The sequence below is a fragment of the Phyllobates terribilis genome, unplaced genomic scaffold (genome assembly GCF_046119375.1).
Source record: "Phyllobates terribilis strain yellow unplaced genomic scaffold, ASM4611937v1 Scaffold_361__1_contigs__length_1927384, whole genome shotgun sequence".
Lineage (NCBI taxonomy): Eukaryota > Metazoa > Chordata > Amphibia > Anura > Dendrobatidae > Phyllobates > Phyllobates terribilis.
The window spans coordinates 1,409,666-1,422,346 of record NW_027363121.1 but is presented as its reverse complement, the minus strand read 5'-3'; the positions used below and the strand labels follow the sequence as shown (position 1 = coordinate 1,422,346).

At 42.9% G+C, this 12,681-nt stretch overlaps 2 non-coding genes and 1 pseudogene across 2 annotated transcripts; all 3 read left to right on the top strand.

The window, feature by feature from the left end:
• Window positions 1-399: 399 nt before the first annotated feature.
• Window positions 400-590, top strand: LOC141222528 (U2 spliceosomal RNA). The gene has a single exon (XR_012290296.1). It is a non-coding gene; the product is annotated as a U2 spliceosomal RNA (small nuclear RNA).
• Window positions 591-1,711: 1,121 nt separating this feature from the next.
• On the top strand, window positions 1,712-1,902 carry LOC141222527 (U2 spliceosomal RNA). Its single transcript, XR_012290295.1, has one exon. It is a non-coding gene; the product is annotated as a U2 spliceosomal RNA (small nuclear RNA).
• A 6,136-nt stretch (window positions 1,903-8,038) lies between these two features.
• LOC141222295 (U2 spliceosomal RNA) lies at window positions 8,039-8,218 on the top strand (annotated as a pseudogene).
• The last annotated feature ends 4,463 nt before the right edge of the window (window positions 8,219-12,681 follow it).

The window sequence follows — 12,681 nt, the reverse complement described above, 5'->3', positions numbered from 1 at the left end:
TGAGCCTTTATATACCTGTGCACAGCAGCAGCCACCTTCAGTCTGCTGCTGGACAGCCAGCAGCAGCAGCAGCAGGAGAGGTATGTAATCAGCAGCCCTCCTGCTAAGGGTAGACAGCTGCTCGTTCCACCCCACCCCCCGCCTTAATTGGTTCTCCTCCCTTCCAACGGTGTTGAGGCGGGTGGGAACAGCAGGGGGTGAAGGTGCTGTGTTTAAAGAGGTGGAGTTATGCAGATCTAAAACGCATGGATTGCAGCAGCAGCAAGCCGAAAAGTGCAGGCATGTAAGGGATCTAGAGGTTGACAACATGTCTTCTTAACGGGAGTCCAGGAGCTCATCTCCACAAATGGACTTTTCAGGATCCTTGCGTGGCTCCGTAGTTTGAAACCAATTCTGGTTATCGCTTCTCGGCCTTTTGGCTAAGATCAAGTGTAGTATCTGTTCTTATCAGTTTAATATCTGATACGTCCCCTATCTGGGGACCATATATTAAATGGATTTTTAGAACAGGGAGATGGAAAAAGAGCTTGCTCTGTCCACTCCACGCATTGACCTGGTATTGCAGTATCTCCAGGACCGGTGCACCCCTTCTTTAATGCAGTTTCTAAAATCAGAAAGAATTGAATTCAATGTTTTTTGTTCATTTTGCTTGTTTGTCGGATTTTGGGATGGACTCTTTGGCTTTGCTTTTCTCCTCCTCATTGGATTTTTCATGTTCAAAGTTGCAGAAGCCAGATTACAAGCTCATTTTGGTTCAACTTCAGCAACTGTGCATTGCATTGCCATGTAATGTAATGAAATGCTATCTTTCTAGCTCTCCCTTTTTACTTCCTTTTGGATAAACAGACATATTAGGCAAGCATTTTGGAGCTTTCACCTAAATAACTACAGGTGGTGAGATAAGCTGCACAATATAATTGACCTTTCAGTATATTGTTGCACACACACCATCTATTTAGCAAATGCCCTTGTTATCAACAGCAGCCTTTTAAACTCACCTGAGCTAACAGGTATGTGCGCTGGTTACTCTGCTGCGCTTAAAATTTCTTTTTTGGTTTGCTACAATGCCTTTTCTGAAACGTTGTCTCCCTCTGCTGGAACACTGACTTCTTTCATTTAATGCCTGCAGACTATAAAAGAGAACCCAACCCAAAAAGTTTGGTTGATTAGTCTGTGGCATTCTGTTAAACTGTTGCTTATGGCGGTCTCTGTGAGCTTCTCAGCGACATTCAGCCAGCCAGGTATCCTGCCTGCAGTAGATGGAATGTGGCAATGGAACGCTGGCTGCGCGTGTCATAATAGGCTCTGAGCCTTTATATACCTGTGCACAGCAGCAGCCACCTTCAGTCTGCTGCTGGACAGCCAGCAGCAGCAGCAGCAGCAGCAGGAGAGGTATGTAATCAGCAGCCCTCCTGCTAAGGGTAGACAGCTGCTCGTTCCACCCCACCCCCCGCCTTAATTGGTTCTCCTCCCTTCCAACGGTGTTGAGGCGGGTGGGAACAGCAGGGGGTGAAGGTGCTGTGTTTAAAGAGGTGGAGTTATGCAGATCTAAAACGCGTGGATTGCAGCAGCAGCAAGCCGAAAAGTGCAGGCATGTAAGGGATCTAGAGGTTGACAACATGTCTTCTTAACGGGAGTCCAGGAGCTCATCTCCACAAATGGACTTTTCAGGATCCTTGGGTGGCTCCGTAGTTTGAAACCAATTCTGGTTATCGCTTCTCGGCCTTTTGGCTAAGATCAAGTGTAGTATCTGTTCTTATCAGTTTAATATCTGATACGTCCCCTATCTGGGGACCATATATTAAATGGATTTTTAGAACAGGGAGATGGAAAAAGAGCTTGCTCTGTCCACTCCACGCATTGACCTGGTATTGCAGTATCTCCAGGACCGGTGCACCCCTTCTTTAATGCAGTTTCTAAAATCAGAAAGAATTGAATTCAATGTTTTTTGTTCATTTTGCTTGTTTGTCGGATTTTGGGATGGACTCTTTGGCTTTGCTTTTCTTCTCCTCATTGGATTTTTCATGTTCAAAGTTGCAGAAGCCAGATTACAAGCTCATTTTGGTTCAACTTCAGCAACTGTGCATTGCATTGCCATGTAATGTAATGAAATGCTATCTTTCTAGCTCTCCCTTTTTACTTCCTTTTGGATAAACAGACATATTAGGCAAGCATTTTGGAGCTTTCACCTAAATAACTACAGGTGGTGAGATAAGCTGCACAATATAATTGACCTTTCAGTATATTGTTGCACACACACCATCTATTTAGCAAATGCCCTTGTTATCAACAGCAGCCTTTTAAACTCACCTGAGCTAACAGGTATGTGCGCTGGTTACTCTACTGCGCTTAAAATTTCTTTTTTGGTTTGCTACAATGCCTTTTCTGAAACGTTGTCTCCCTCTGCTGGAACACTGACTTCTTTCATTTAATGCCTGCAGACTATAAAAGAGAACCCAACCCAAAAAGTTTGGTTGATTAGTCTGTGGCATTCTGTTAAACTGTTGCTTATGGCGGTCTCTGTGAGCTTCTCAGCGACATTCAGCCAGCCAGGTATCCTGCCTGCAGTAGATGGAATGTGGCAATGGAACGCTGGCTGCGCGTGTCATAATAGGCTCTGAGCCTTTATATACCTGTGCACAGCAGCAGCCACCTTCAGTCTGCTGCTGGACAGCCAGCAGCAGCAGCAGCAGCAAGAGAGGTATGTAATCAGCAGCCCTCCTGCTAAGGGTAGACAGCTGCTCGTTCCACCCCACCCCCCGCCTTAATTGGTTCTCCTCCCTTCCAACGGTGTTGAGGCGGGTGGGAACAGCAGGGGGTGAAGGTGCTGTGTTTAAAGAGGTGGAGTTATGCAGATCTAAAACGCGTGGATTGCAGCAGCAGCAAGCCGAAAAGTGCAGGCATGTAAGGGATCTAGAGGTTGACAACATGTCTTCTTAACGGGAGTCCAGGAGCTCATCTCCACAAATGGACTTTTCAGGATCCTTGGGTGGCTCCGTAGTTTGAAACCAATTCTGGTTATCGCTTCTCGGCCTTTTGGCTCAGACCTAGTGTTTGGACAAGAGGTTCCTTGTGTACTAGCCCTCGGCCTTCCAGCATCGCCACTTCGGTGGCTTAAGCTGGATGCTGCTATAGGGGGAGAGTGAGGAGGAAACGAGAAGGCGATTCCTGAAGCGACCATGGGTGTCAAGCTTCGCTTTGCTGGGACCGGGGATCCCCGGGTCAAGAATGCTTTCCGTATCGAGGTCTCTGAGGAGAAGAAGGACCATTTCTCGTTGTCATACCTGGTCAACGCCATTTTCTATGAAATCCTGAAGATCCAGAAGTCGGAGATCATCTGTTTGCAGGAGTTCAGAAGGGAGCATAGGTACGTCTTGGTGCTTTCTTCTATGGCGGCTTGCCAAAACCTTTTCAAAACTCTTCAAGTCCTTTCAGAGCACCCTCAGCTGGATGGACTTATCTTCACTGTACTCTACTCTAAGGGGGATATCCCGGTGGTAGTATTCATGCACAACCCCTTTATCTCCCGGGATGATATCACTGCATTCCTGAGAAGACACTGCATTTTTGTGCAATTCTCCCATAAAATCTTAAATGGAGAAGGGCTGTGGACTGGGAAGTATAAATACTTTGTGAGGTTTGGGATAGACCCTCATGGTCCTGGAGGTATTCACTATCCTCCCCTGAACTTTACAATTGGAAGAGACTCTGGATATCTGTTTTTTCCCGAGGCGCCATTGTTCTGCAGGAGATGCAACATGTTCGGGCATATCCAGGATTTCTGAAAACAATTGCCAAACTGTAGAAAGTGCAACAAGTACGGTCATCTGGCGAAGGATTGTTCCAACCCGGTGGTATGTGATGCCTGCGGGGAGGAAGGACATGTGATTCGGGATTGTAAGGCTAAAGTCAAGCCTAGGTCCTTCTCCGAAGTGACCAAAGGTAAGCCTACTGTCCCTGCTGTTACCCCACAGGTGACTACTGCAGAGATCAATGAGGAGACGGATCCCCCTGAGGTTGAAGATCTGGTGGGTGAGGCCCAGACCCTGTTGGACCCTCCAGCCCCTGCTGGGCCAAGTATGGAGATCTCCGAGTTGGATGTGGACCTCCCTCATCAGTCCGAAATATGTGGTGAGGGTGACATGGATGTGTCTCTTGCTCGAACCCCTGCATTGTCCTGGGGTGCTACAGACGAAGAGGTGGCCAGGGATGGTGGCCAAGGAGACTTTACTTCTGGGAGGTCTTTTGATGATGATGATACTCCTGAACTGGCCAATAAAAAACCCAGACGAGAGTACTCACCTGCCAGCGGAGGGTGCGACAGTGCTGCAAGTGACCGCATTTACCCGCAGGATGTCTTCTCCCCTGATGCTCCTTACCTTGGCATCCCTGAGAGCATCAACACCTTTGGGGTGCTTTCCCAGTCTGATGATAATGGATGAGTATGGTGTGATCAACATTGAGTCATGTATTTCTTTTCTTTAATTAATGTCTTGCCAATCTGGTTGGGATGTAGTGTCCCTAAATGTAAGGCAGATCAGATCTAAAATCAGAAGAACAACTGTTCTGGACTACCTGAAACATTTAGGTGCTGATGTTTTTTGCCTTCAGGAGTGTGGGATTCAGGATGCTCCTTGTGACAAAGACTGGCCTTACGGACAGCATATCTGGTCAGGGTCTAATCATAATAAAAATGATGGGGTGGGGATATTAGTTGGGAATAAAGAAATCTCTATTGATAGTTATATTGTGGTGGAGGTGGGCCGATGTTTAATTGCATTTTTGAGTTATAGAGGGTGGCGGGTCAGAATTATTAATTTATATTGCCCTACAGGGAAGGAAGAGCGGCTTGCTCTTCTTGAAAAATTAAGTTTTTTTCTTCCAGGGAAATCTCCCACTATTTTTGTTGGGGACGTTAATTGTGTCACAGAAGGAAAGTGTGACATAACAGGAAAGAAATTGTCCCATTTAATTTGTGATTTTTCCTTTTTAGATGCAGCAGTTGTTGTTCTTGGCATGCCACCACCGCCGACATACCATGCTGACCGTGGTGAGATTCATTCCAGAATTGATTTAATGTTATTTTCTAAAAATATGGTATGTTTGGATTTTTCTCAACAAAAGGTACCTTTTTCGGACCATGAATGTTTGAGAGGCGTGTTTTGTGCGAATGGTGACCAAGTGTATGGCGGTGGGGTATGGAAGTTGAATGCAAGGCTGTTAGAGGATGATGAGGTGATGAATGAGTTTAATGTAAAGTATGAAAGATGGAGAATGCGTAAGAAGGATTTTGTGTGTGTTCTTGACTGGTGGGACTGGGTGAAAGTGCAATTTAAAACTTTCTTCAAAAAGTGGGGCTATAGAAAAGCTGCCAGATATAGGAATAGGTTTAATGACCTTAATAGACGGATTGACTGGTTGAGAAAGTGTGTTGCAAGTGGTTTGGAGATGTCTGATCAACTTACTGAGGCTAAGAATGAATTGAAGCGTGTGTTGGATGAGAAAGGAAAGGAAATTATATATCGTACTAAAATTGAGCACCTGGAGAAAAATGAGAAGTGTACGAGGTTCTTTTTTAAAAAAATGAATGGTAGGAAGACTGATATGAATGAAGTTGTGAATGAAAGTGGAACCAACTGTATGGGTGAGGATGTGCTGAAAGAAGTGAATAGGTTTTATAGCAAGTTGTATGATGAGAAATGGATTGACTCTGGGCTTGTGTCATATGTTCTGAATGGTGTGGAGAAAAAACTTGATTCTGAGGAGCGTGATCTGTTGTGTGAGGATGTAGTTCTGGATGAAGTGAAGAATGTGGTGTGGAGTGCTAAAAAGAGTAAGACTCCTGGAAAAGATGGTATACCTGTAGAGTTGTATGTGAAAGCATGGGAAGTTTTGGGAACAGATTTGACTGAGGTATGTAAGTATATGTGGGTGAATGGTAGGTTGTGTGAATCAATGAAAGAAGGAGTGGTTGTGCTTGTGTATAAAAAGGGTGAGAGGAAACGTTTGGAAAACTGGAGACCAATAACACTGCTGAATTCGGATTATAAGGTCTACAGTAAGTTACTGGCAAATCGTATGCGTGAAGTGATTGGTAGTGTTGTGGAGGAGGACCAAGTATGTGCAGTGCCTGGAAGAAGTATGAGTGATAACTTGTTATTGTTGAGAGATATGATTGGGGATTGCAAGGATAGAAAGCAGAAATGTATGACTTTAGCTATTGATTTTGAGAAGGCGTTTGACAGGGTTTCGCATGTGTTTTTGTTTAAAGTACTGGAAAGAATGGGGTTTCCTAGAGAATTTGTGAATTGTGTAAAATCATTGTATGATTGTGTGTCAAGTGAGTTCTTGGTTAATGGGTGGCTGTGTGACAAAGTGAAGATTAGGTCAGGAGTAAGGCAGGGGTGTCCTATGTCCCCCGTCTTATTTGTATGTGTAATAGAACCATTGTTATGTTTGATTAGACGGGATAAAATGATGAGAGGTTTGTTGGTGCCTGGTAGTGGTGGTAAGCATGTGAAAGTGTTAGGTTATATGGATGATGTTGTGGTTGTGAGTGAAAGTATGGCTTCTTTGAGTAGAATTAAATTGCTTTTGGATTTTTTTGTTGGTGCGTCTGGTTTTAGGGTAAATTGGAATAAATGTAGTTTTAAATGTTTTGGAGATAGTAGTATTCGTATGGATGGTGTAAAGTGTGAAGTGGGTGCAATCAAGATTTTGGGCGTATTATTTAATGATGACTTAAAAGGGAATGAAAGTTGGGAAGAGTGTGGTATGCGGGTTGAACGTAAATTGAATTTTTGGCGAATGAGAGAATTGACTCTGCGTGGTAAGGTATTAATTATCAAAGCAGTGATTCTCCCTATCCTGCTTTATGTGGCGACTGTTTTTCCTTCTCCTTACAGGAAAATTAAGAGAATAGAGAAGTTGGTATTCACATTCCTGTGGTGTAGTAAGATGGAGAAGTTGAAGCGGGAGAGCCTTTTTAAGGCTTGTCAGCATGGTGGGCTGGCCTTTCCCAATATTGAAGTTTTTTTAGGTCTTAATTATATTAAGACTGTGGTTATTTTGCTGGGTAAAGGCAATAAAGGTGCTTTTATGGCTAATTATTCTGCTGGATGGATGTTGTATGGGTTATGCTGGAGGAAGAGAGATGCGAGTGTGCCTGTGGCCTTTAAGTGTCCTGTTTGGTATGAGGTGATTGAGAAATTTGTGAGAAAGCATGATTTGTTGAGTGTGGGAATGAATGATTTTAGAATGACCAAGAATGTGGTGAAAAGAATGAGTGCAAATGAGGTAGAGTGTAATATTGTTGGGCTGAGAGGGAATGAGGTTTCAGATGCATGGAAGAAGTTAGATACGTATGGGATGTCAAACAAACAGAAGGATGTTGTGTGGATGACTTTACATAATATTTTACCTGTGAGAGAAGTGCAGAAGAAAAGAGAGTTGATAAGAACAGATGTGTGTCCGAGAGTGGGATGTGGTGGTTGTGAGACTGTGAGGCATGTTATGTGGGATTGTGAGTACGCGTACAGTGTGTGGAAGTGTGTAGGTGGATTGTGTAAGGGTTTAGCAGGCGTGAATTTTGTGGATTGGCGTGTGGCGATGTTTGGAATTGGTGCGTGTAGTCGGTCTAAAGATAGAATTTTATGGTTGATAATGGCTTGTGTGATGGAGAGTTTGTGGGATGCAAGGAACCTTGGACTTTTCAAGAGGAAATCTTTATCAGTGAATGAATGTGTTAGACTTATTCTTTCAAGACTATACCTGATATATAAGTTGGACAGCAGAGGCGGTGGTGGCACAGATGCCGAAGGGATTTGGAAATTTAAAAAGTGGCATTACCTTATCAAATACCAGTGATTTTTTTCTTTGTGATTCCTTGAAGTTTCTGCATTTGTGTTACGTAAAGGATGTTCCCTTGTGATTATATTTCGTCTTATACTACTGCTGAATAAATAGAACCATGATGATGAGAAGTTTTAAGTAGCAAATTTTGGAGAAATTCAGACTGTTTGCTAAAAAACTAAACTGAATGGTTTAAAAAAAAAAAAAAAAAAAATCTGTTCTTATCAGTTTAATATCTGATACGTCCCCTATCTGGGGACCATATATTAAATGGATTTTTAGAACAGGGAGATGGAAAAAGAGCTTGCTCTGTCCACTCCACGCATTGACCTGGTATTGCAGTATCTCCAGGACCGGTGCACCCCTTCTTTAATGCAGTTTCTAAAATCAGAAAGAATTGAATTCAATGTTTTTTGTTCATTTTGCTTGTTTGTCGGATTTTGGGATGGACTCTTTGGCTTTGCTTTTCTTCTCCTCATTGGATTTTTCATGTTCAAAGTTGCAGAAGCCAGATTACAAGCTCATTTTGGTTCAACTTCAGCAACTGTGCATTGCATTGCCATGTAATGTAATGAAATGCTATCTTTCTAGCTCTCCCTTTTTACTTCCTTTTGGATAAACAGACATATTAGGCAAGCATTTTGGAGCTTTCACCTAAATAACTACAGGTGGTGAGATAAGCTGCACAATATAATTGACCTTTCAGTATATTGTTGCACACACACCATCTATTTAGCAAATGCCCTTGTTATCAACAGCAGCCTTTTAAACTCACCTGAGCTAACAGGTATGTGCGCTGGTTACTCTGCTGCGCTTAAAATTTCTTTTTTGGTTTGCTACAATGCCTTTTCTGAAACGTTGTCTCCCTCTGCTGGAACACTGACTTCTTTCATTTAATGCCTGCAGACTATAAAAGAGAACCCAACCCAAAAAGTTTGGTTGATTAGTCTGTGGCATTCTGTTAAACTGTTGCTTATGGCGGTCTCTGTGAGCTTCTCAGCGACATTCAGCCAGCCAGGTATCCTGCCTGCAGTAGATGGAATGTGGCAATGGAACGCTGGCTGCGCGTGTCATAATAGGCTCTGAGCCTTTATATACCTGTGCACAGCAGCAGCCACCTTCAGTCTGCTGCTGGACAGCTAGCAGCAGCAGCAGCAGCAGCAGGAGAGGTATGTAATCAGCAGCCCTCCTGCTAAGGGTAGACAGCTGCTCGTTCCACCCCACCCCCCGCCTTAATTGGTTCTCCTCCCTTCCAACGGTGTTGAGGCGGGTGGGAACAGCAGGGGGTGAAGGTGCTGTGTTTAAAGAGGTGGAGTTATGCAGATCTAAAACGCGTGGATTGCAGCAGCAGCAAGCCGAAAAGTGCAGGCATGTAAGGGATCTAGAGGTTGACAACATGTCTTCTTAACGGGAGTCCAGGAGCTCATCTCCACAAATGGACTTTTCAGGATCCTTGGGTGGCTCCGTAGTTTGAAACCAATTCTGGTTATCGCTTCTCGGCCTTTTGGCTACGATCAAGTGCTTTATTGCAGGAGATTGTGGTTGAAGGGCACTCGGGTACCCCTCTCCTTGGCCTGGCAGGATCGTCCACTTTGGTGGACTTAACCTGCTTGCTGCTATTAGGGAGAGGGCTTAGTCCCAGGGTAACGAGTTGCGATCCCCCAGCTTCCAGGTGTTTTTCGCTGCAAGAACACTGGGAGCGCAGATTGCAAGCGGCTGCAATTTGCAACCTTGTTGCCTTTTTCAATGGAGGTTGACCCTAACCTCGTGCCTCTTTATGCGAGGCTAAAAAACTCTATCCGAGTTCACTTCACGGCGGGTGGCTCGGATATGAGGAAATTAGGGTATGTAGTCCAGGACGTGCTCAGGAACCTTCTTGGCGTACAAAGGAATGAAATTCTCTCCATCCAGGATTATCCCAGAAGAGGTGACTATGACATCACATTCACCGGAGAAGGTATTTTTAGAAATGTACTAGAAAAGTTAAAAAAAGTTGAAAATAGTCCTGTTTTGAAAGGGATACAAATTGTTGAGCACGTCCTGGATGAGGTAAGACTGGTTATTGTAAAAATATTTTCGCCCTTTGTTTCTGCTCCAGAAGTAATGTCATTTCTAGCAATTTATTTTAAAAGTATTAAATGTATTGGGAAGATATTAAACGAATATAACATATGGACATCTAAGTGGAAATTCCTTGTGAAGTGTACAAGAGATCCAAATACACCAGGTGGTATACGGCTCCCCCCTGCCCGTTTCAAAATTGGGCAAACAAATGGGGATTTCTTCTTTTCTGGGATGCCAGTATATTGCAGAAATTGTGGGCGCTATGGTCATTCAAAAGAAAACTGTCATGTATCATGTAGAAATTGTGCTAGTGAAGAACATGAGACAAAAGAATGCCCTAAGGAAAAGAAATGCAGTTTTTGCCAGACTCCAGGTCACTTTTATTTTTCTTGCCCTCACAGATTTCGGGAAGATGAGCAAAAGGGGAAGTCCAAGACGTCCGACCAAGGACCAAAAGATCAGACCACCCCTCAGGAGGAGGAACAACAACCTGGAGCCTCTGGAGACAATAAGGGCGTACCAAATAGTGAAGTGTCTCCAGAGTCTATGACAGGTAAAATACCAAATCCCAAAACCTGGCTGCAGGACCTGCGGGAGTCCAAAAGGAGGGCTGAGAAGGAGCAGAAGGGCACTACTGGTAAGGTCAAAAGGGACCGGCAAAAGGCCGACACAGAAGCCCATGCCCAGTCTGGGTCTCCTAGTGCTGAGGGCGCTGAGTGGATAAAGGTGGGTCCTAAGAAAAAGAAAAAGGGTGGTTCGGAGGAGGCAGCAGGAGGTGAACAGATGGACACTTCTCCAGAAGGGGACGTGGACGCTGGACCCTCAGGGGTTTCGGTCTCCGCTGCTACAGGTGGGGACCGGGATCTTGCTGCCTCTGAAGAGTCAGAGGCTCTGCCTTGTGCGCAACCTCCTCCTTTAGGACGACCTTCTACAGGTCAAACAGGGGCGTCGGAACCCCTCGGGGACCCACCTGATGAGGAACTGCATGGCCAGCCAATGGAGACCCAGCGGGTTCTGCCAGCCAGCCCTCCGAGCTATGCCAGTGTAGCGTCGGGTTTATATAAATGTGGTAATCTTTCCTCCTCCACGGAGACTCTCGTGACGATAATATCAGATGAGGAGGGAGGCGCAAGCCCAGTGGTCTGATCAGGTTCATCGGACAGGTAAATCCGTTGCTCTTAGTTACCTAAGTAAAATTTCTACATTTTCTAATGATGGCTGAACTCAAAGGTATTTCCCTCAACGTGAGAGGCATAAAATCTAACACGAGAAGAACTGCTCTTTTTAATTTTTTTACGTGTTTTACTGCATCTGTATTTTTTCTGCAAGAATGTAATATCCCACATGAAATGTCATATCAAAAATATAAAGATGAGTGGAAGTGTGGGCCATCTGTCTGGTCCGGATCGAATGCTGCAGGATCAGCGGGTGTAGCCATACTTTTTAAAGGGAACGTTTTAATTGATTTTATTCAGGAAATTTTATCAGGTCGTATTTTATTAGTGAAAGCTTTTATTGATGGTATTAGATGGCAGTTTTTAAATTTTTATGGATTCCCAGAGAAAAATGAAAGAGCCGAAATGCTTGATCTTTTACCATTATTTATTAATAACTCTGAACCTTTTATCTTAGCAGGGGATTTTAATTGTGTTTTAAAAGGTGAAAACCGGCGCTCCAGCTCTGTAAGCAGGAACTACGATAAAACCTCAGGTATGCTACATGATATAGTCAAAGATGCTAAATTGATAGACATATATAAAGAGTGTCATAGTGACAGCCCAGAGGACGCCGGTTTCACTTGGAGCAATGCTAATTGTAGCTCTAGGATTGATTTTATTTTTGGTTCAGATAAAACAATACCTGCCAAATGTGAAGTTTTAACTAATATATTTTCAGACCATAAACTTTTATCCTTTACCATAAAAGTAAATGACAACAAAAAATGTGGTAAGAAAAGCTGGAAAATGAACGTATCCCTTTTAACCGACCCGCAGATTTTATCAGATTTTATTGAGTTTTATAGGAAATGTAGAAAAGGGAAAAAAACAAATGAGACTATGAGTGTATGGTGGGATAGAATGAAAGTAAAAATAAAAGACTTTTTTATTAAAAAGAGTATATGTAGAGCCAAAGAAAAATATGAAGAATATAGAATTTTAAATACCCGCCTACAAACATTATTTAAGCTCAGAGACAATGGGATAGATGTACAAGTTGATATTTCAAACTTAAAAGAAGAAATTTCAAAATGGCTAGAACAAAAAGGAAAAGAGATAATTTTTCGTTCTAGAGTACAACATATAGAAGAAAATGAAAAGTGTTCTAGATATTTTTTTAGGAAAAATAAAAAAGAAAAAGTGATAATTGACCATATAGATGGTGAGAATAATATAAAAAATATGCTGGGTAAAGTTGAGGTTTTTTTTTCTAATCTTTTTAATGGAAAAAATATAGATAATAAATTAATGGATGATTCACTGCAAGGACTAACAGCTGTTTTAGATCCCGCATCCCAAGAGTTTTTATCCCAAGTTTTAACGGAACAAGAAGTGTTAAAAACTATTAAAAGTTTTAAAACTGGAAAGGTCCCTGGTCCTGATGGCATCCCAATAGAATTTTATGTATGTTTTTATGATATTTTAAAAGATGATTTGTTTTATTTGTTTACTGAGGTTTTTAATAATAAGGTTTTATTAAATTCCTGGAAGAAAGGTGAAGTCTCCCTCCTATACAAAAAAGGCGATAAATCAAAATTAGAAAACTGGA